Source organism: Hemibagrus wyckioides, linkage group LG27 (assembly GCF_019097595.1).
Source record: "Hemibagrus wyckioides isolate EC202008001 linkage group LG27, SWU_Hwy_1.0, whole genome shotgun sequence".
In the NCBI taxonomy this organism is placed as follows: Eukaryota; Metazoa; Chordata; class Actinopteri; order Siluriformes; family Bagridae; genus Hemibagrus; species Hemibagrus wyckioides.
In genome coordinates, this window is record NC_080736.1 from 11,930,539 (window position 1) to 11,951,334 (window position 20,796).

The window sequence follows — 20,796 nt, forward strand, 5'->3', positions numbered from 1 at the left end:
AGAGTGGAGGGACAGAGAAAAGAGGGAATAGAGGTAGAGACATTAGCACCTGTTTGTCTGTCTCCCCAGAAAAGACAAAAAAAAAACCTTTTCTGCTCAGTCACACAACCTCAAGCTTTCCATTTCCAGCAATTACACACAGCTCGGCTGTCTCGCTCCCTCAGCAGTGCCCTTTAAGTGTAGGTTAGCTTTGATTGCTCTGCCAAACCCATGGCATTTTGTAAAAATGCAGTTAAATGCAAACCTGGAAAAAACAAGCTGGGGGGAGAGGGGGGGAAAAAAAAAAAAACCAAGCAAGATGATGAAATGTGTTGTCAGCATGCATGTTGGGAATTTTGCATTTAACACTAATACCCTTGGCCATGATTACACAGTAACAGTAGGGAACTATGTTACATTTGCATGTTTTTATTTGGGAGACAAGTTTATGTAAATTGATTTACAAGTGAGAGCCTATAGCTGAACAGTCGAGCTCTCGAAAAGTCGCCGCAACCTTTAAATGATGGAGCTTTAACCTCCATATATTTCACATCTTTGGAAATGTAATTAGCCAGTCAATGTTATTTACAACCTTATTACAACACACACGTTAATAAAACAGACAACCGACTGCTATATTCATGCTAAATGAAGGTACTCTGGTATATTAAATCATAAGCCCCACATGCTGTTTGCGTTTTGTCTGTTTATATGTAGCATTTAAGGATCAATACATAATTAATTTGATTTGCGATTTAATTATTCATCGAGCTGAAGGAACATAGTCTTATGGCACAGTGGGTAGCAGTGCTGTCTCCGAGCTGCAGGGTCACATGTTTAATCCTGAGCTCAAGCTTCTTTTTACGTTCTCCTTGTATCTGTGAGGTTCCTCGGGATTCTCTGGTTTCTTCCCTCTCTCGTATAAACACTCCAGGCGGACTGGCTACGTTAAATTGCCACAAGGTATTAATAAGTGTGTGTGCAATGCTCTGAGATGCAGTTGAGTCCCACACAGGGAGTATTCCTGCCTGTTTCCTCATGTCCCACAGGAAGTGTATAATTTCTAAAATTTGATGCTGATGTTTCTGTTCAACACGACATACACCTGAGGCCGAGCAGTTAAGGGTCTTGTTCGAGACCCCAACAGTGGCAGCTGGCAATCAGCAGCCCAAAGCCTACACCGCTAAACTACCACTTACCTTATATTTACCCAAAATAATTCATTTTATCTACTGCCATGCAGCTTTAGCAAAAAATCAGCTTGAAACAGCAGACCCACCCAAACTCTAATGAAAAAAAATAATCAGCAGATAGAAAAAAAAAAAAGACTGGGTCTTCTTTTATTACGGTGGTGAGATCACAGGATATTAACCTTGAGAGCAAGACGGAGACGCTTGGCACACTGCAGTGCATAATACACACTGCAGAAATGTTGGCAGGGCCTTTAACATGCACACACACACACTTGCTCTCGAGCTTCTCTGTATTCCTGCTGTGCTAAAAGCATCCTCTCCCCTGTACGAAGCGCTTGCACGATATGGAACATGAATAAATCATATGCCGAGAGGGCCATAATAATTCTCCCTGCCGTAGTGTAATTTCTCCAGAGTGCCGTGCGTAACAGAAAACAGCTCCTCCCTCCATTCCGCTCTGTTTCTCCATCTCCCTCTTGCCCTCCTTCTCTCCCTCCCTTCCCAGGAACGCTGGCACTCAGTTGTGCTGTGGCGCCACACACACGTCCTTCTGCAGCTCTCTACAGCTATTTATATCTCCTCCTTGTGCACATGCGCGCATACACACAGACAGAGACACACACTCACACGAGCATGCACATACACACACACACACACATAAAGGCAAAGACAAATACAGCTTGTCTCTCTTCCTGGCATGAGGAACATGAGATGTGTCCTCACAAAACACACCAACTTCAAATTTCAAAGTGGCTAAAAGGTCAGTCAGTGGTGAGATAAACAGAAGCACATACACTCTTCCCTGAAAATAGGTCGACACATGTTCTGGAACAATCCATGCTACTGGAACCTATTTTAAGGCAGACAACAAGTTTTGTGCATCACGCTGCTGAGGCCCAACGAATATCATCATAGAATTTTGCCGTTATTCATCTACATTTCCATTAGCTGAGACAGAGTTAGTGTGTGTGAGCTGCTTTTTGTGAGATGTCCCTGTGTGTACTCTGCTATCAGAACAGAAGCAAGAATCAGACGTTATTAGACTCTCATTCTCTAACATTTCTGCTCTTATGCTTCCTGTTAGCGGTGTCTGGACAAAATTTGGAAAAGCTATTGTGTGTTGTGTAAGTGTGTTTGTGAACTTTTGCATGGCAGGAAGAGGGACACACACGAAGAACAGCAGTTGCCTGAGAGGAAACAGTTACAGCCACTCTTCATTTCCTCTGTCTTCTTCCTCAATCATAAGTAACACAGCATCTGCTGTCAAGAGTGTGTGCTCTCGCGTCTCCGACAGAGCTGCTTCTGCCTGCAGCAAGCATTAATTCATCACATGAGGCCTACTTTCTGCACTGTACCCTACTGTCCAACACGCACACATCAAAACAAACCCTTCTCCATGACAGAATATACAATGAGGTTCCTTTAACACCAGGCCTGTGAGGAGGAGGAGGAGTCTGGAGCTCTCATGTCTGGGTAACATTAAATGCTCTTTCTTTAGGAAATGATGTAATGTCATTAGCATGAACGATAGCTTGGCAACTCACTGTATGAGGAGCATTAATTAATTCATAGGAGCAAGTTAGCATTTTTATAGATTGCTCACTTAAGCAAAGATGGCCAGTGCTGTCTGCGTATAGGTTGCTTATAAACGAGCGTTGTAGCAGGAATCACACTCAGAACACATAACGTAAAAAACTCATTGGCAACCAGTTTAGTGCCATTGACCAAAGACCGCTAAGGTCAACTCATAACCAAAGAGCCAAAATCATAAACTATATCATAGAGTTGACCTTGATTCACACTCCAGGAATGACGGTATAATGAATCAGAATGACAAGAAATTTCTGTAGACCATATGATCACTCTATGGTAACTCTTGGTCCTGATCACCATGTAGTACAAATTCAGATACAGGATGTTACATTTCATTTCTAGCTGCGAGTTCATTCGCAGTTGAGGCCTCACAGGGAAAAATATGAGTGAGGTCTGAGCTTAGGGTGCTTCCTCCCGCCTGCTGACAGTGCAGAAAGGCCAAACACAAAAAGCTGCATTTAATCCTGCTGTCTAAACCAGCTTGTCCCTCTGGCTCACACACACAAACACACACACACACAGACCACACAGATTTGAATTGGAACACAGTGCAACATGACCGTTTTGCCCTCACTGTGCTCGATTCCCTCTGAGAACAGACGAACGGACACTTATCAATACAAATCAGTCAATGAAACAAAGACGACCCATGAACTGTGAGACAGGAGACGTGTAAATGTCCCGAGAAGCACGGTGGTCTCCAGAGATTAGTTTATTTCTATAACTGGGACAAATTTCTCCCTCTCACACAGTCACCTTCAAGCCCTTTCCCAGTCTGGCTCATGTCCTGGCACAGAGCTCCATATACACAGCTCGACGCCTTCAGCATGTCTATTAAAAAAAACAAAAACAAAAACAAAAACAAAAGCGCTTAAAGTATTTATAGCTGGCATGAGTGTATAGTGGCTTAATAAGTGCAAAACGTGTCACGGTGATGGAAAAGAGAAAAAAAAAAAAACGAAGGGAAGTGTTTTTATAGCCCGCTTTCCCTGTATCTCTTTCTCTCCATCTCTTCTCCCCCACCTTCCGCGGTCAGATAGAGGCCATCGCTTCGGCTCACTGCAGGACGTCTCATTCTGTCACTCTCCTGCACGAACAGGGACACACACCGAGAGCAGCACTAATATGGGCCGACTCTGGCGACAGCGAGTGTTACAGAGATGAAAGGGCATGCTGGGCCTACTCCCCTCTTCCTCTACAAATTCCTTTCAGCATGTCTACTCCACTCTTGTATTCCAGAGGGACTGAGTGCACCTGTCCCTCAAGCCTCCAATGGAAAATAGCTCCAGCTCAGCAGCTGCACCAAGTCATTGGGCATTAGACAGAGCATCTGTGTGGGTGCCTGGGTGTTTACATGCACAGATGAATGTAAAGGCCGAGGCTCCTCGTCTCCGGTGTGGAAGCACGCTTGCGTATCGGCGCAGAGAGGGAGGTAAGGGATAATCCTAGCATGCAGGGGCACTCTGGCATGAACACCTGTGCATGACATGCCCTGTGCATCTATGGTGGTATGTGTCAATCAGCCTTCACCTTTCTTATCTGTTTCCTATTAAAGGGATTCAGAGTAATATTACCACAAATGCATTTCAAGGGCATTCCTTCCACAGGCTGCATTTTTTTTTTAAAACAATGTCGTTCATATATTAAACTTAAGAGAACGGAACATTAAAACTCAACAGAAAGTGATGAACGCTTTTGAAAAATTTTTAACCCTATTCACACTGTTAGATTGTAGGGCTGGTGTCTACAATTAAACATATTCTTTAAGCTAAAGCTGTCAAGGCCAGACAGTTGTAAATAAACAGCACAAACACGTGAACACGAGGCGTCACATGCATCAAGGTTTATTTAAAGATGCACATGTGAACGTTAAGCGAGGTTTTGTACAGGGTTATAGGTCACGCTATGGACAATTTAACCACAGACTTTCATTTTCCTTTGAATGATCTCCATGTTGAGACAATGTAGGCGACACAAACTCCCCCGATTTGTTGTCGGCCATTTTGAAAATGTTTTCTTATCCAGCATCAGTGCCTGGTAGCCCCACCCCTTTTCTGCTACGTAAGCAAAGCTGCAAGTGTCGTGTGCAGGAAATACCCGAAATTTAGTATAAATAGCCTCACGCTATTTATACTACAGAATGACATAAAACACTGCACTACTATGCGATTTGGGACGCACCTTCTGAACTCTTACAGTTTTCCGAAAATTCTGGTCTAACAGATGAGACACATGCATAAAAGGCAGACATGTATTTAAGTGTCTATGTATTTGTCCTGACACATTCGTAGATATACTGTCCAGACCAGGGGCAGCGAGGGATCTGACACAACTACTGTAGCCTTGTGTATGTACGCTGTACAGTATTAAAAGGTGGAGGCTGGATGAAGCCCAGACACTCAAGCTGCATTTGATTCAGTATCCAGCTGCTTCAGTAACTGCATCCTTCGAATGTTCCTGTCTCACTGGACAGCGTTTTAATTGAAACATCCTTCAGAGTTGCTGAGAACTTATTTATTCATTATTCCATGTAAGCTATGACTACATGCACACTGAAATAGTGTGATGTTAGCTAACTCGGTTGAACTACTGCATGACAAACAAACAAACAAACCCAACAATATGCTCATATTTCAAAATAAATAAATAAGTAAATCGTCAGAGGGCAGCTGCCTTCCAGATGGGTTAGCCTTTATATAGCAAGCTGGCTGTTTACCAAACTAGCAGTCTTCTGATTTGAACAGTGCATTTCCTTTTGTGTCCTGTGTGTGCACTGTAACAGGCTATTTGCATTAGCCGTGAGTGTAGTCTGGACTTTGGTGTGTAAATAGTGTTGCTGAGGTCGACTCCTGTTTCCAGGTGACGCTGGGCTGCGATTGGCTGAACGGCTGGCGAGCGGCACTGATTCGTTTTATTAGAGGCTTTTGTGCAACGAAGGGAGAAGACAAACAAGGCAGAGAAGGGGAATGAGGGGCAGAAGACTAAACCTCGTATCTCATTCTTCCATAATCTCTCCATCACAGAAAGGAGGGGAGAGGAAGAGTGGTGGATCTGGACTCGTGGCCAAGCCCTTCATATCCTTAGTAAATATGATGAGAGGCCAGAAAGAGTGGAGCGAATGATTTGTAGTGAATTTCTGAAACACGTGGGCAGCTGAATGCTGTGTGTGTGTGTATGTGTGTGTGTATGTGTGTGTGTGCGTGCGTAGCACCAATATAGCCTGCGGCAGAGCTCTGCTGCATTGGAGACTACCTCTGCATCTCTTCCTCCTGCAGAATGTTATCCAACCAACTCCGAGATAAACAGGAACGAATAGCATCATGAGGGAGCTGCTCTTTCTCTTTCTCTTGCTCTCTCTCACACACACACACACACACACACACCACAAGGCCTGTTGCCTAGCAATGCAGGGACAGGGGCACGTGCTTCTGAGGAGCTGACACAGTGAGAGAAAAACAGGAAGGGAGGCAGGGACGGCAAGCGCAAGAGACTGAGAGATACTGAAGGAGCAAGAACAGAAGTGGACTGGAGTGTTAATGATATTGTGCGTGTATTTCTAGTCGTCAGAGCCAGTGCGCATTCACGTCCTTTCCTTCACCTCGTGCCCTGCAACAACACTCAAGCAGAACGACACACAGCCTATCGAGTGCTCGTGCATGTGCGAGCCATGTGACACAAGGAGATTCCAGACTCGATTTCGGCACCGGCGGGAGCAGAGCTGTAGGCCCTCTGCCCATTTTTCGTGCTCCAATTGCCTGCTAACAAGGGAGACTCAACGCAAGGAGTCATGTGATGCGCCTCTCTGGCTCCAAAACAACCCAGCGTGGCGCTGACTCTCTGGCGAGGAAACTGAATTTACAATTCAAACTGAAGATTGAATTCACAAAGCTAGATTTATGGCTTAAAGGAAAGTAAATGCAGTTCACGAGATTAGAATGAAATGCCTACACATATATTTGGACACCAGTCTGATAAAAGCCTGCGTGGACGTGTTAAAATGCGCTCGGGCTGTCGTTACATTTGAATGTATTTGCATGGAGAGACGCAGCAGGCCTCGACTGTAAACAGCGAGTGTGTATGTGCTCGATGCAGGGCTTAGATAACATTCTATGCGATTGGTTTGCAATGCAAAAGGTGGCTATGGTGGCTTATGTAAGCAGGGTGTAATTCAGCCTGGGATTCGTACCAGCATGCCTCACTGCAGGTTAAGCATCCGCTTAGAGCTCTGTTTCTGCAGGCAGCCTGCGTGTCTGTTCCAGCCTGCGTCACGGGAGAAAAATCAGAAGATGAATCAAACGCACATTGCTCTGCACGACAGATTTGAACACAGTACCTCCAGGTAACTTGCTCACGAAGCTGCTAGACCTATTCAACTTTCTCTTCTTAAACCGCAGAAATGTGTGTACCAGCACACTCATCTCGACGGTACGCTGTCCAAATGCAGTGTGTGTTATATGACGATTAGATAAGATGACACCAGAACGGCGCAGTCATTCATTTAACGCTGCCGTTTTTTTTTGCCTCTGGCCTGGATTCAGCCCGGTTTCCCTCTCTGCTTTCCAAATCTGCTAATCAAAGACTGACATAAATCTTTCCAGGACATAGGCACCGTGTGTAGCTATTAAAAATAATCACGACTATGATATTGAAAGAGAGCAGGCTAGCGCTTTCTCTAAACCCTCTCATTACGTTTACAGAGAGAACAGCTGGAACGGTGGAAGAGGAGGCGGACGTTACTCTTCCATAAAAGCAACACAGATGTCATTAAAAATAAAGGTCCTTTTCACATGCGTCTCTTTTCTTTCAGCCTGCAACAAACTCGTGCATGCATCTCAGTTCACACGCTAGAATACTGATAAAGCCTGAATGTAAATGCTGTGAAAAGAGCAAGTGGCAGGTTTTAAGGCAAACGCAAGCCGCCCGATTGTTTTTTCCATCACGGTCATGCTTAAGACTAACAGTCACGGATATTACGATGAACCTGTATGACGACAGTGACTGCAAGGTAATGTTTGTATATTTTTTAAATAACATAAGTATTTTTAAGTAACAAAAAAGTGTCTTGTTCGTTTTCACATGATACTACCTTTGACCTTGTTTCCTAATAAAAAAAAATAAAATAAAGAAATAAACAAATTAAACAAAGGCAAATGCCAGTCATTCCCTTCTGACACTCTCACAGCGGTGCTAATGTTATTATGTGTTAATGACCGTGTTTTTTTGGCATCATTATTCCTGATGCCTAGACTGAACTTGATTTAACTAAGACCTGAGGTGTGCTGCTACTAAAAAGGTCTTGGCAAAACCGCATCTAGTCGTGTAGAAGCCCTAGAGCTAGGAAAACACTCTCCAGCTCTCACATGAGAAACAAACCTGCACATGGTCCATCAACCTACAAAAAGCACACTGTGAACTATAAACACACAAGTGCCTTAGGTATTCGTCAGGAAAGTAACTGGTTTGTGGACTGAAGCAGAGTCTCAGTCAGTAGGTCAGTAACCTTTATGAAATAAAAAACAAGTGCAGAATTGCCGCATAAGCCTCAGTGGTACTTTCTCCAATAAGAGCGGATTCTGCACCACTGACTGCTCACTGATCATGCGATCTTTACACAATAACTATAAAAGTCACCTGCAAGGCCTCATGGGATTGTGGTCCTGTAGCAATAATGGGAAGCAAAATTCAAAGATTCCGACAATCCCCAATTTGAAATAATTGGTAAATGATGTCACAGCAAATCTCTCCATCTAAATGCCCAAAAACCTGGACGTGGTTTTTCCCTTTCACTGGGGTCGGGTTCGAAATACTCAAGTCTCACACAATTGAATTGGTTTGATGGGATGTATAAACTCTCATGTTTCAAAGCAACAACACTGCATTCCAAACTTTTCCAAAAAAAACAACAACAACAAAAAACCATATAATCAAACCCGCTCGAATTAGGAAAAGCATTCATCTTTGTGTAGAGGGCTGAGAGCAGGCCGCACTCTTCGTAAAGGAACAGAGAGAACGATAAACCTGTTCAACTGGTACAAAGACAAATGAAATACAGTATGAGCTGAAATCCACTGACAAAAAAACAGTTTTCAAGCCTGGGAGACGAATTCCAAAAAGTACCGCGACTCCAGGCTAAAGTTAGACAAGTTCACATGCACGTGAGCGCTCCCAAAAATATTCTCATATTTCAGTGACCATGAGACTTTACAAAAACGCTGACCGGATCCAAGCAGATGAATACGTTTCACTTATAGCTCAGCATACATCTTCGTGCGTATGTATCGGTCATCCTGAGCTCTGATATCACCGTCTGAAGGTGAAGCTGAAGTCAGTGTGTGTGTGTGAGACAGTTCAGAGGAGTGTGTATGAGCTCATGGGGATGCACGGAGCACTCAGGTGTGAGGCTGTAGATCTCTGTGCCCTGAGGCTGGGCTCTAGGCGCCTCTCTCTGCCCGGCCTGTCCATCTCTATTCTTCGGTGGCAGCATGACTTACGAAAACCATAACCAGACACTAGCTGAACGCTGCTAGTAATGAATTAAAGCAAGCTGGGAACATTTGTGCTTAAAGCCATCACAGCTGCATTACACCACAAATCACGGCACACTGCTCCTTAAATGGTATCTGCATTCAGCCACAAGACTGTGATTAAGTCGAGTCGTGTTGAAAGATCTTACCAACTCTTACAGACCCGCTGTGTGCCGAAAGATGATTCACTTTGGTTTTCGGCGAGTACACTGCAACTTAAGAGTGGCATTTAGGAAAAGAAATGTAGCAGACATTTGTGTGTGTGCCAGTGTGTGTGCCAGAGAGATGTGAGTGGAGCTGCATTAATTAAGGATTATGGGCGGAGGTAAAAATAAGCACAGAACGTAGCTGGATAATGAACAAAGCACAGGGGAAGAACAGAGGGAGATGGGATGTGACCTTTCACAAACGTGAACATGAACACCACATCAAATAAAAACACTGCCGAATCCTGCCGTTCCTCATCACGCCACGTTCATGAGTGATAACACACACACACACACAAACACACACACACACACACCATGCTACTGTGGGATAAAGGTGCTTGGAGTAATTGCCATTTAGATACTCCAGACAGAATATTTGGAAAAATTCCACACACAGTATGTTAGATGTTTTATAGTAGCTTTTAAAGCTGAGGTTGAACACATGGTCATGGAGTTCAGTGAGTACTGATGACTGTGGGCTATCTAACAGTATTAGGAGCTTGTTAGCTAGTAAACTAGTTTATTTTTTCTCTCACAATGTTGAAAGGTGAAGTGGCTACGTGTTGTGCTTGCAGGTTAGACATACAGCAGCTTTGCAGCAAACTTTATTTCGCTTGTTTATTCAGTGTGTCCACATACCTGTGTGCTAATCTGTCTCTACAGCCAGCACATGCTATGGTTACAGTGTTGAGGTGCAATCCATGTGAAGCTCACTGCGTACAAATATACGCACTAAATAAAATGTTTTGCTTTGTGGTTGTTGCACATAGACACCTGGGATTGAGAAATTAATAGCCCTGGACACTAAATCCGCTTGTCCTGGACAGCTCTGGCATGCTGATTTGTATTCTCTTGTTGTTTGATTTCTAATATTCAACCATTTAAAGGTGAGAGATTTTATATCTTCTAACTATGACTTCTCCGGCTGCAGGAAGACAGCATCTGGCTAATTTGACTCTCATAGCTCGTGTAAGTGTTAATGATATTCATAATAAGCCATTATTCCGTTCTGGTTCTTGACTGCTTGGGGATGAACTTTTAACCCAGTGTTCGCTGACCCCACCCTCCCCCAAAGGTCACCTCCTGATGAGTGCAATGGATTTCAGATCCTTGCACTACACAGCACAATAGCACTCAATCTTGACGTGTAGAGCTCTGTGTCCGGTGGGTTCAAGCTTGCTGTTTATTGGGGTTCTCTGGTTGGCGGCTGACAGGCAGCAGTTGTTGCTGCAGGAGGAGGTTGGGTGTAAACAACACCGATGGGTGGAAACCCGATCCCTCGGTGTGGAAAAAAAGCACGCAGGCAGACAGAACAGCAGAGCCAACACGGCCCATTATCCCTGCTCATTCCTGATGGAGCCTCTCTGGCGGGGGGCGCAGGCTCAGAGGTATTAACACACAAGCGCACACACAGAAGGAGAGAATGGGGTGTGTGCATTAGGGGGCAGCATGGCGGCTGAGTGGGTAGGCTAGTGAGTGTGTTGGGAGAAGGTGGAGGTGGGTGTGTGTTTTGAGCAGGCTGAGCTCAGGCAGTATGTTTCTCAGATCCTCTATGAATTAAATATTAGGGATGAAGATAAAAGAGGCCCAAGGAGCGCAAGGCATGGAGAGGTTGGGCAACGCCCAAACTACTGTACTAAGGGCTGCATTTGACCCTAATTACTTGGCCGGAGTGGCCACAAATGTAAACTAAACAGAAAATTAAAATAATTAATTTAATTGGCTCTCATACTTTACGATCTGGTAATTAGTGATATAAGTATAAGGTATTCCTGACCAAGCGAGAAATATATTTAAAAAAAATAAAAACAAAAAACAGTGTTCTCTTGCTGACTTGCTGATCCACTGATGGATAAATAACTCTGATGTGAAACAAAGCAGTGAGCAGTGCATGCACACAGGCTCTGGCCCGTGTCTCACCGTCAGCAGCTGCACCACAGAACAATCAATGCTCTCATTAGGTAGAGTAGAGCCGCATCAATTAGCCATTTTTAGCCTTAGCTAAAATCACAAAGCTGGAGAAATGAATTCGACCAGTTAGAGCGTGGCAGATTATTAAATCAGTAATGACTTGGCCGAGGGGGTTTGAGACGACTTGTGAAAATGAACACAACACAAAACGTCGTACTCTAGCGACTCTGGTGCCGCTGTTCTCACTAACCAACTCCTGACTATCAGTATGCTCACTTCTTATTCACTAATCATGCTTTTATTTTTTTAATTCAACTTAGAAATGAAGCAGAATCCAGTGCCAGAAGCAGGCTGAGAGTTGAGCAGTCTATTCTAGCACAAAGCTTTCTGACAGGGATGGAACTTGAACCTAGAACCTTCTAAGCTAGCTATGCCTTTACTAAACTCTGGACTTGCTGAAAATATGATGTGACATTCAATATACGCAATTTGCACATAACAAAAATGCAAGACTTAGTGCTTAAATATTGCAAAATGTCCTTTTACTCGTGTAAGGCGCATCTGAAGCTGTAGCAACAAATGGTTCATTTCTCCTTGATCTCATTTTGATTCAAATTTGGGGAAATATCTGGAAACACACACACACAAGTTCCTAGTTGTCCTCATGTAGGCGGGAAGCTGGTGAGAGCGAGGCAAAGCCACAGCGTCTGCTATGTGGAATAAACACAGAGAGAAGTGATGGCTGCTATAAAAGCCCTTCCCTCTCCATCTTGCCTCAGAGTGTTTCCAAGAGCCTCTACTGAATATTTCCTCAGCCCTTTAATTTACAGTGAGAGTTTATACAACATGCCACCTGTCCTCACTTCAACCAAATCAAGCCCACTCCATCTGTCCCCTTTCCCCTGGACGTGGCCACTGGACTCGGAAACTAATTTGGCTTCTGGCGTTTGGATGGGCCGAGTAAATTTCCCATGCTTCTGTGTTTCTTTTACAACTATTACACCCTGATGCATATGAACACAGATCATCCAACTGGCACCGTGCACACGGGATGTGATAATCTGTCAAAAAGGCGCTGAGACAGCTAATTCTGTCCAAACTTCATCATGGGAAACTGGCTGCTGCACAGGCCTGTGTGTGAGAGGACGTGGAATCCAACAGGAGGCGTCCTGAATGACTTCACTGTACAGATCTCACTCTCTAAAAATCTCTCTGGCACACACACACGGATCATAAGACTGCAGCAACGTGAAAGATCTAAACACACACACACATACAGTGTACATTCTACCCACATGATGAGAACGCACACATTTATGCCAATGACAAGGAACAAAAAGACTCGGAGCTAGGCAATATGACGTTATAATACTGACCATTTAACTGGATTAAAGATATAAAATCAATAATAAATGACAGCAAAACTGATTTTACCAATAAAATTGAAATGTTTATTTTTTTTTTTTTTACATATATTTTTTCTTTTTCAGTTTTAAATATTTTTATTTATTTTCTTTTGAATCTAAATTTATATTAAAAAATGCATTCAGTATAAATGTATTCATTAATAACAGACAGTAATATTACAATAAGATGGCACTGATCCAATACCAGCAAAAACAGGTGACTGGATATCGGAAGGAAATAAAGGATTGGACCAATTCTGTAAAAAATAAAAAAATGGAACTGGATTTTCAAATGCTGTTTTTGGAACTGGAACTGATTAAATATACAGACACATGAGAGTATTTTTTTGTAAGGGATGTTTTTAAGATACTTTCAAAGCACTGTGTGTGACCACTGTGGTTGTGCTCTTAGCTAAGAACGTATTTCCCTGTATTTTGTTTGCTTCAGTTAAAAACAGCCCTATTATACAATTCACAAACACATGCCTATGAAAATGCCTTGTCTCTCTATTGCACAGACCTTACACACACACACACACACACACACACACACAAAGCTGAATGTTAAGCCCTATCATATTTCAGTCAGGCCTGGAGTGGACAGCCAGACGTCCCTTCTTTACAAAGAACACACTGTCCTTCGATTTAGTCAGGCTGAGGCTCCCTAAAGTGCAGGGATGGGGGTAGAGGGTCAGCTCTGTTAGGGAAAGGTCAGGAGATGACCTCTGGAGGAGGGGTGTGTCAGCCTTTCAGCACTGAAGCACTAGCACGCATTTGCCCAAGCACGAAATACCAAACTCGGTGGTGGCACACAGGAAGGCTGGTACAGTTTCTGGAACTGTTAACCTGAGCGAATAATAAATCACAACATTTAACCTCAAGCAAAAATTTCAAACAATGTCTTAATTACGCATATTTTTTCCATCACATATTTTTCTATGTTTCTATTCATCTGCAGCTGTTCTCACTAAACACCAACTTAAATGATGTCCAGCGTATTCTGAATACAGCTTCTTCATAATCACTCCCTCTGTGTGTGAGAGATTTGTTTACTCAGCTACGCTCACAAGCTTCTCAGTTTAAATAGAGAGAATTCAGGGTTTGCGACAAACATTTATCCAAGATAACACTATTATGAACCCTGAACATCATAAAATATCTGTTTATCTGCACATGGCCAGTCATAAGTGAGGAAAAACGCACCCTCCAAGCGGCTGTGTGCAATTTTAGTAGTTATGGCATTTTTCCTGAGCAGCCTCGCCACATCACACCTCTTAGTAAAGCCCCAGCTCGAGCCAGTCTCTCATTACAGCACACACAGCTTACTGACCAGCTTTCACACCCAACCACTTCATGGCCTCGTCCACTGGAATGCTCCACTGCAGCCGGCCTTAAAACCTCTGGAAACCTGTTGCAAGACCATCCTTTCTTCCTGTGTTCAATAATAACAAGGTTATTACACACTTTTACCTTCTAGGTCTAGAATCTAAGAATCTACAGAAAACACAAACTGAAAAGTCTATACTATATAACTACACATCAGAGCTCTTTACTCAAATCTTGCATGGCGCTCATTTGCACATTGGAACGTCACCAGCTCTTACGTTTTTTTTATGACACAATAACACACCCATCTGTCTGGTATTTGTCAGCATTTACATTTTTAAGATAACATGGAAAAATCATTGCTAGCACAAATTTCCCACTCTGGCCAGTCTGTGCTCAAAATAATTTCTGCAAAAGGAGAAAAGAAGGAGAAAAAGCGCACTTCCAACATCTCAGCATTGTACTGTGTGTATCTATGGTGCCATGCCTGAAGCTAATGCTCAGTTGAGCAGGGATCCAGCAGCGGTGGGATTACAAAACTCAGAACAGAACAAAACAAAATACAGCACGTAGGCAAAAGGACTAGAAGAACAATCTGAGGAGCGACAGGAAGGATGGAAGAGGATGCGCTGGTATAAACGTTTACCTCCCTTCTTAAAAATAGCGAGGTCTTAATTAATCCCAATTTCTATCTTAAACTTCATTCCAGGTTCCTTGTACGTTTTCTGTACATTCTGCTTTGGTCACATGTTCACTTTATGTGCAAGCATGTTGGCAAATACCTGAGAACACGTGCACACAATGTCTGAACATGTTGGCAGATTTGCAGTAGCAGATGTATAATTTAGCCCTTTACACAACACAAAGCTGAAGCACCACTCACACCCCTTAAACTTGCGCTCTCTCGATCTGGAATTTCCTGTTGATGGCTTACTGCTAATGCCTAGAACTCTCAAAAAATAACAATGAGCTGTGAAGATTTTCAACCTAAGCACAGCAAGGAGGGAAAAAATAGCGAGTGTACAATCAAAGTAGATATTATAGAATACATTTCCCACATTATTCCACAAGCTGAAGCATAATCTAGTCATTATGGGTGTCACAGTGCTGCTTATTCACTAGAAATGTAGCAGAGAACAAGACACACGATAGTATTAGGACTAAGAGGTACAATGCAGCAATCCGGCTGTACGTACGACGACAAGTGGGCTGTAAACCGAGAGGAAGAGCAACTTCGTAGTACTGAATAGTGTTTTTCAGTACAAAATGTCAGACCTCTGGCCTTGCAACAGGTCATGGGATCAGAGAGAGCCTATCAGCTCCCAGCACAAGGGCAGCACTGAGCCTGGGGAACAGGGGAAGCTGATCCTCATGTGCAGGTCTGTGGAGTAGCCCTGTGCGCTCGCCTGCTGTTAACACAAAGCGTCCATTTTGAGCTCTTCTAAGAGCCAACCCTCATGGTCTGCTCTATGACGTCAGCCTGCTTGCTTGAGGTTTAGTGTTTCTCGCAAACAAGTTCCGGGACGCGATTAAATGACGATCGTACATTGAGGAAACGGGATGAGATGCAGGTTGGATTGAGATGCTATCATAATGCAGTACCATGCGGAGACAAATGCACAGCGACGTGCTTGCAAACACTTCTAAAATTAGGTCAGCGCAGCTTGACTCTTCTGGCCGTCTCCCACAGTCCGACGATAGCCGTCTGCCCCCTCGGGCCCCACAACACCCCCCTTCCTTACACGAGGGGCCCATTTTAGTGCTCTATTTCTTTCACTCTCTCTCTCACACACACTCATACACACAGATTCCCAGTAGAGAAGGATTGCATAACAGAAGAAGGGGTGTGGGGCCTCAGCCTGTTCTGAGGGAAACAAAGACGGAGCCAGAACTCACTTTTCTCGTAGCAGAAGGCCTCATTCATATGCAGATCTTGAACCATGTGTGCATAGAAAGTGCAGGGGTCTGCCTGGTCTGGAACCAATCACACACACACACACACACACACACACTCTTATATACATAATAATAATAATATATAAGGACTGAGCAGAGAATTTGAACAGTGGAGCCAAAAAAAGACGATTACATAACATCTGAAAACTTCAACCGGGCTGTGTCAACATGCCTACAGTAATGGATGAGACTTGTAGTTGATTTATTTATTCCACAAAAAAAAAACCAGGAAGTTCCTCCAGACTCATTTTTATTTTTTTTATATACATCCAAAGCAGGCAAAATGACTAGATGAACTAGAAACAAGAAATTACCATCAAAACACCAAAAATCTCTAATGAAAATACACATACCATCAAACTCCAACATTCATCAGCACCACCACCACCTTCTCCATCAAAAACAACAAATATCCTCCAGTGCCAACAGACGCTAAAATTCTTTACACAAAACTAACCAATATTCTCCATCACAAAAACACACTCTCATATTCTAACATTCACCACCACACACCAACATTCATCACCAGACACCAATAATCCTTATTACAGATCGACAATCCACAACACACACCAATATTTGCCATCAAAAATCCAATATACACTCTCAAATTCCAACATTCATCACCAGACACCAATAATCCTTATTACAGATCGACAATCCCCAACACACACCAACATTCCCCATCAAAAATCCAATATACACCCTCAAATTCCAACATTCACCATCACACACCAACATTCATCACCAGACACCAATAATCCTTATTACAGATCGACAATCCCCAACACACACCAACATTCCCCATCAAAAATCCAATATACACCCTCAAATTCCAACATTCACCATCACACCAACATTCCCCATCAAAAATCCAATATACACCCTTCCACAAACACCAACATTCATCACCACACACCAATAATCCTTATTACAGACCGACAACCCCCAACACACCAATATTGTCCATCAAAAATCCAATATGCACCATCAGATTCCAGCACACATCTGACATTCCGCATCACACACCAACCCCCCAGGGGAAAACGCCTCAAATCCCAACATTCCCCATCAAACATTAAACATAGAGAGAATTAAAAGCTAACATTCACCATCAAACAGCTGGCTTTGGAGTGCACACTTTAAGTACTGACTTTTAGGAGAAAATTCTACACACAGGTACACTTGTGTTTGCTGGTGTTATTGTTGGACACTCGGTGGGTTTGCTCAGGGCTTTAGACAAATAGATGTCATTCATTATTGGGGAATTGGAGAACAGGCACCAGGTGAGTTGCCTTTTGATGTGATGAGTAAAGCAGTGAGCTGTAAAGCAGCGATGGGAAGAGTAAACACACCTACACTTCAAAACCGCATGAACAGCAATAAAGAACAAGAGATCCTACACAGCCATACTCCTCCTTTACAGCCAGCACCTATAGAGGATTAGGAAAACCCCAGTGCAGCCTTGTGTGGTGAGCGCAGGGCTTTTTATTGGAGGACCAAAGCGAGCGATAGAAGCTAAGCCTCTCGCATGCCATCTTTAATACATGCGAGCGCAGACCAGCCAGTAAAACAGACTCATTCTGCAGTCTCCTTTATGAAGAGAAAGCCTGGGGGAGTGCAAAGCTTTAGTGCATGAAGAGGGAAAGGGGTGGGTGTGTGTGTTGCTGACGTACTGCATCCTCAAAAGCATGCATCAGGAGAAGGTGCTGGCCGTTCCATTCGTCCTCATTTTAGAATGTGTGCGCTAAATCATGGAGAGAAAAAAAAACCAATCATGAAATCCTAAAAATAAATGTCATTTTCTACTGTTTTTCAACATCTCCAGCAGCACTGGAACTCCAAAAGCCAATTCCTGTAACCAAAATCTTCTCTCCTGCTCATCTCATAGAAGTCAAGGAGTGCAAAATACGTGGGCATGTGAAAAACAGAGAAGGAGCCAACGTGACCTACATAAACAGCACGTGGAAGAGGCTTCAGCTTCAACATAACTAAGTGTTTACTTCATCCTGTATGCGTGCAGTGGGAAAGGGGGATACGGGAGGAGACGAAGGAGAAGAGGGAGAGAGAGAGGAGAGCTAGTTGGGTCACAGAAGCGAGGCAATCATTATTATGTCCTCTTGATTGACAGGGACTCTTTCCCCTCTTCAGTACGGCATATCAGCTATTGAGAGGAGAAACACACTCCGCCTCCACGTCCTCATTCACCCTGCACTGCCTCGCCGGCTCCAACACCAGCACACGCACGCTCTACAATCTCATGTGAGCAATTTTGTCTGAAAGGAGTGAAAGAAGAGAAGGTAGGGCATTCATTAATGCAAGAAAGAAACACCACCACTAGATTAGGTGCGTCACGCTCGCTCGATAGCTTCTCGGCTTAGATAAAAACACACGAGGATTTTTACCCGCGATTAGCGTACGCATGGAAGCGCAAGCTTGATAGCTGGTGGTGTTAAAATTAGAGATCTACCTTTTTACTCATGGGACAACTTGTGTGACTAAAATCAAAATAGCTAGAAGGGACAGAATTATGGAACAGCTTCCCTGGAGAAGGATAATAGCAATAGTGTCTTGTTCCAAAGAGAGGAGAAGAGAACCAGGGAATGTCACGTGTGCGCGTGAATGCGGGGTTATGTGGTCTAGAAAAAAGAAAGATTCAGAGTTTTACTATGAAGTGCTACAGGTACTGAGGGAGGACAGAAAAATCAATAAACCCAGACATTTTGCTTATCATCAGTAAAGCAATGCCAGGCATGAAGAATTTAAATTCAGGGGGAAAAAAAAGTGCTCCGCAGAAACCATTAAAGGATTCAAATCCAAAACATACAAAAGCAACATAAAATGCAGCCTAATACTTAGTCCAGACAAAAGCAAGCCCCAGACCTGCCATAACAGGAAAGCCTGAAGAGCTTCTTGTGCAGCGAGACGGCCACTGCACGCTGTCTTTAATCAATATCCTCTGTGGAGGTCTTCAACTTCCTTTGAAGGCGAGACCTGGGTCTGGTTTCCTAATCAAGCTCTCAGCCCTCCCCTCTTTCCTTTCCAATACAATAGAGTCGTTGAGAGTGCGGCAGTGTGGAGGCTGTAGTGGGGGGCAAGGAAGAGAAATTGGACAGAAGCAGAGAGGTGGACCAGGAAAACAGGGTGACGCTCATGGAATCTTTGCTAGCAGGCTTTCGGCCAATCACGTGAGGCTTTGAGGGAATCGGCTGAGCGCGCAGCGGGAAAACTCTTAGGGTCAGAGTGAATGTGTTCCTGAAAAGGCAAGTAGGCAGCGGCAATGTCTGCCACTGCTCAGCTTTCACCCACACCGCAGATAAAGAAGGGAGGGAAAAAGACGAATGGTGAAAGCAAAAAGCAGCACATTGATCAACCATGGGGAGAGCGCTAAACAAACCCAGCATGAGCAGCAGCAGCACGGCAGCGCCGTATCGACGGCCTGAAAAATAGAGCGTTTATCGGCAACGCTTCAGCCAAATCACGTTATTACTGCCACAGCGCAGAGGAGAGCTATTAGCCAAGCCTGCTTAAGGCCACATTAGCCCACATTCGGCATCGGTCTCTGGAGCGAGTGTGCTAGTGTACTCCTCACTTTCTGCTGTGTCACCACGAATGGCGCCAGAACCTGAACTGAGCATGCGCCCTAACGCGCGCACACACACACACAAATATAGAGGCGCACACACACAGCTCTGGAAAATGGAGCAGCAACAGTACAGAAATTAGTATTTAACATCCATGTGCTAATGTGATGATCACAGTTTCATGTGATTTTATTCAGGAGGAAGTTACACAACAGTTAGACAACAGTTGTAAAAAAAAAAAGAAAAAAAAGAAAAAAAAAAGTGCATCTGAAATATCACACATGCTGCAGCTGAGATAGGGTTCTGAGGCAAGAAAGCAACCAGACATGTCCAAATGAAATGTTAATATATAAGACTGCCTGCTGAGATCCTGCCGTCTAGCTGATTTCTGAAAGCTTTGGAGAAAAATGGCAGTGAAGGAAAGAAAAAACTGGCACAGTGGGGGAGACGCTGCTATTAAATGTACAAAGTTATTTGTAACTGATTCAAACTTTTAATAATACTCGATTGTCGTGGCATTTTCACCCTCTCACCTCTAACCACACCTAGGTCCATCACACCTCTCCATCCTGTCAAACTATCAAACTTTACCATGTGTGTGCTAACTGGCATGATACTAGTTTGCTTATAAATGTACAGATAGCTTGTGTTGAAAAACAAACAAAAAATAAAAAATATGCTATCATTGTAGAAATATGATCTTAATATAATATAATGATATTCACCAAAAGCACATCATGCGATTCTATTATAAAAAGAATTTGAAACGTTTACATCAGCACATTTCACAAAATAACACAGGGGCAAAGGCGATGTAATATCAAAGCACAGTAATCATTTACTTATGCAACAAAAATAAAAATATCAGTTTAGCCAAAACTACACGCAATCCTGCCAACAATCCCGCAAACTGTGCTTCTATACATCATGATCATTACTGATTCTGTGAATCCAAAGCCCAACTAGCAGGCGCTTGCTCTAACTGGGTGGTGTAGAGCGCAGAGATCTGTAGTAAACTGTAGTAAACACTGAGCTCTGGTCAGGGTGAGGCCTCACAGCTGGACACCTCTACTGCAGGTGATTATAATCGAACGCTGGTGGAAAATGGTGCAAAG

At 43.5% G+C, this 20,796-nt stretch overlaps 1 protein-coding gene across 3 annotated transcripts in view; it reads right to left on the reverse strand.

Moving 5' to 3' along the window:
* Positions 1-20,796, reverse strand: part of ankrd11 (ankyrin repeat domain 11) — a 108,181-nt gene that overhangs the window by 23,725 nt on the left and 63,660 nt on the right. Inside the window, exon 3 of one of the 3 annotated variants that reach the window (XM_058382318.1) lies at positions 16,038-16,115. The exons of the other annotated variants lie outside the window; for them this stretch is intronic. The gene's annotated coding sequence lies outside the window, so the exon portion shown is untranslated. The remainder of the gene's footprint in view (positions 1-16,037; positions 16,116-20,796) is intronic. 3 annotated transcript variants of the gene reach the window in all.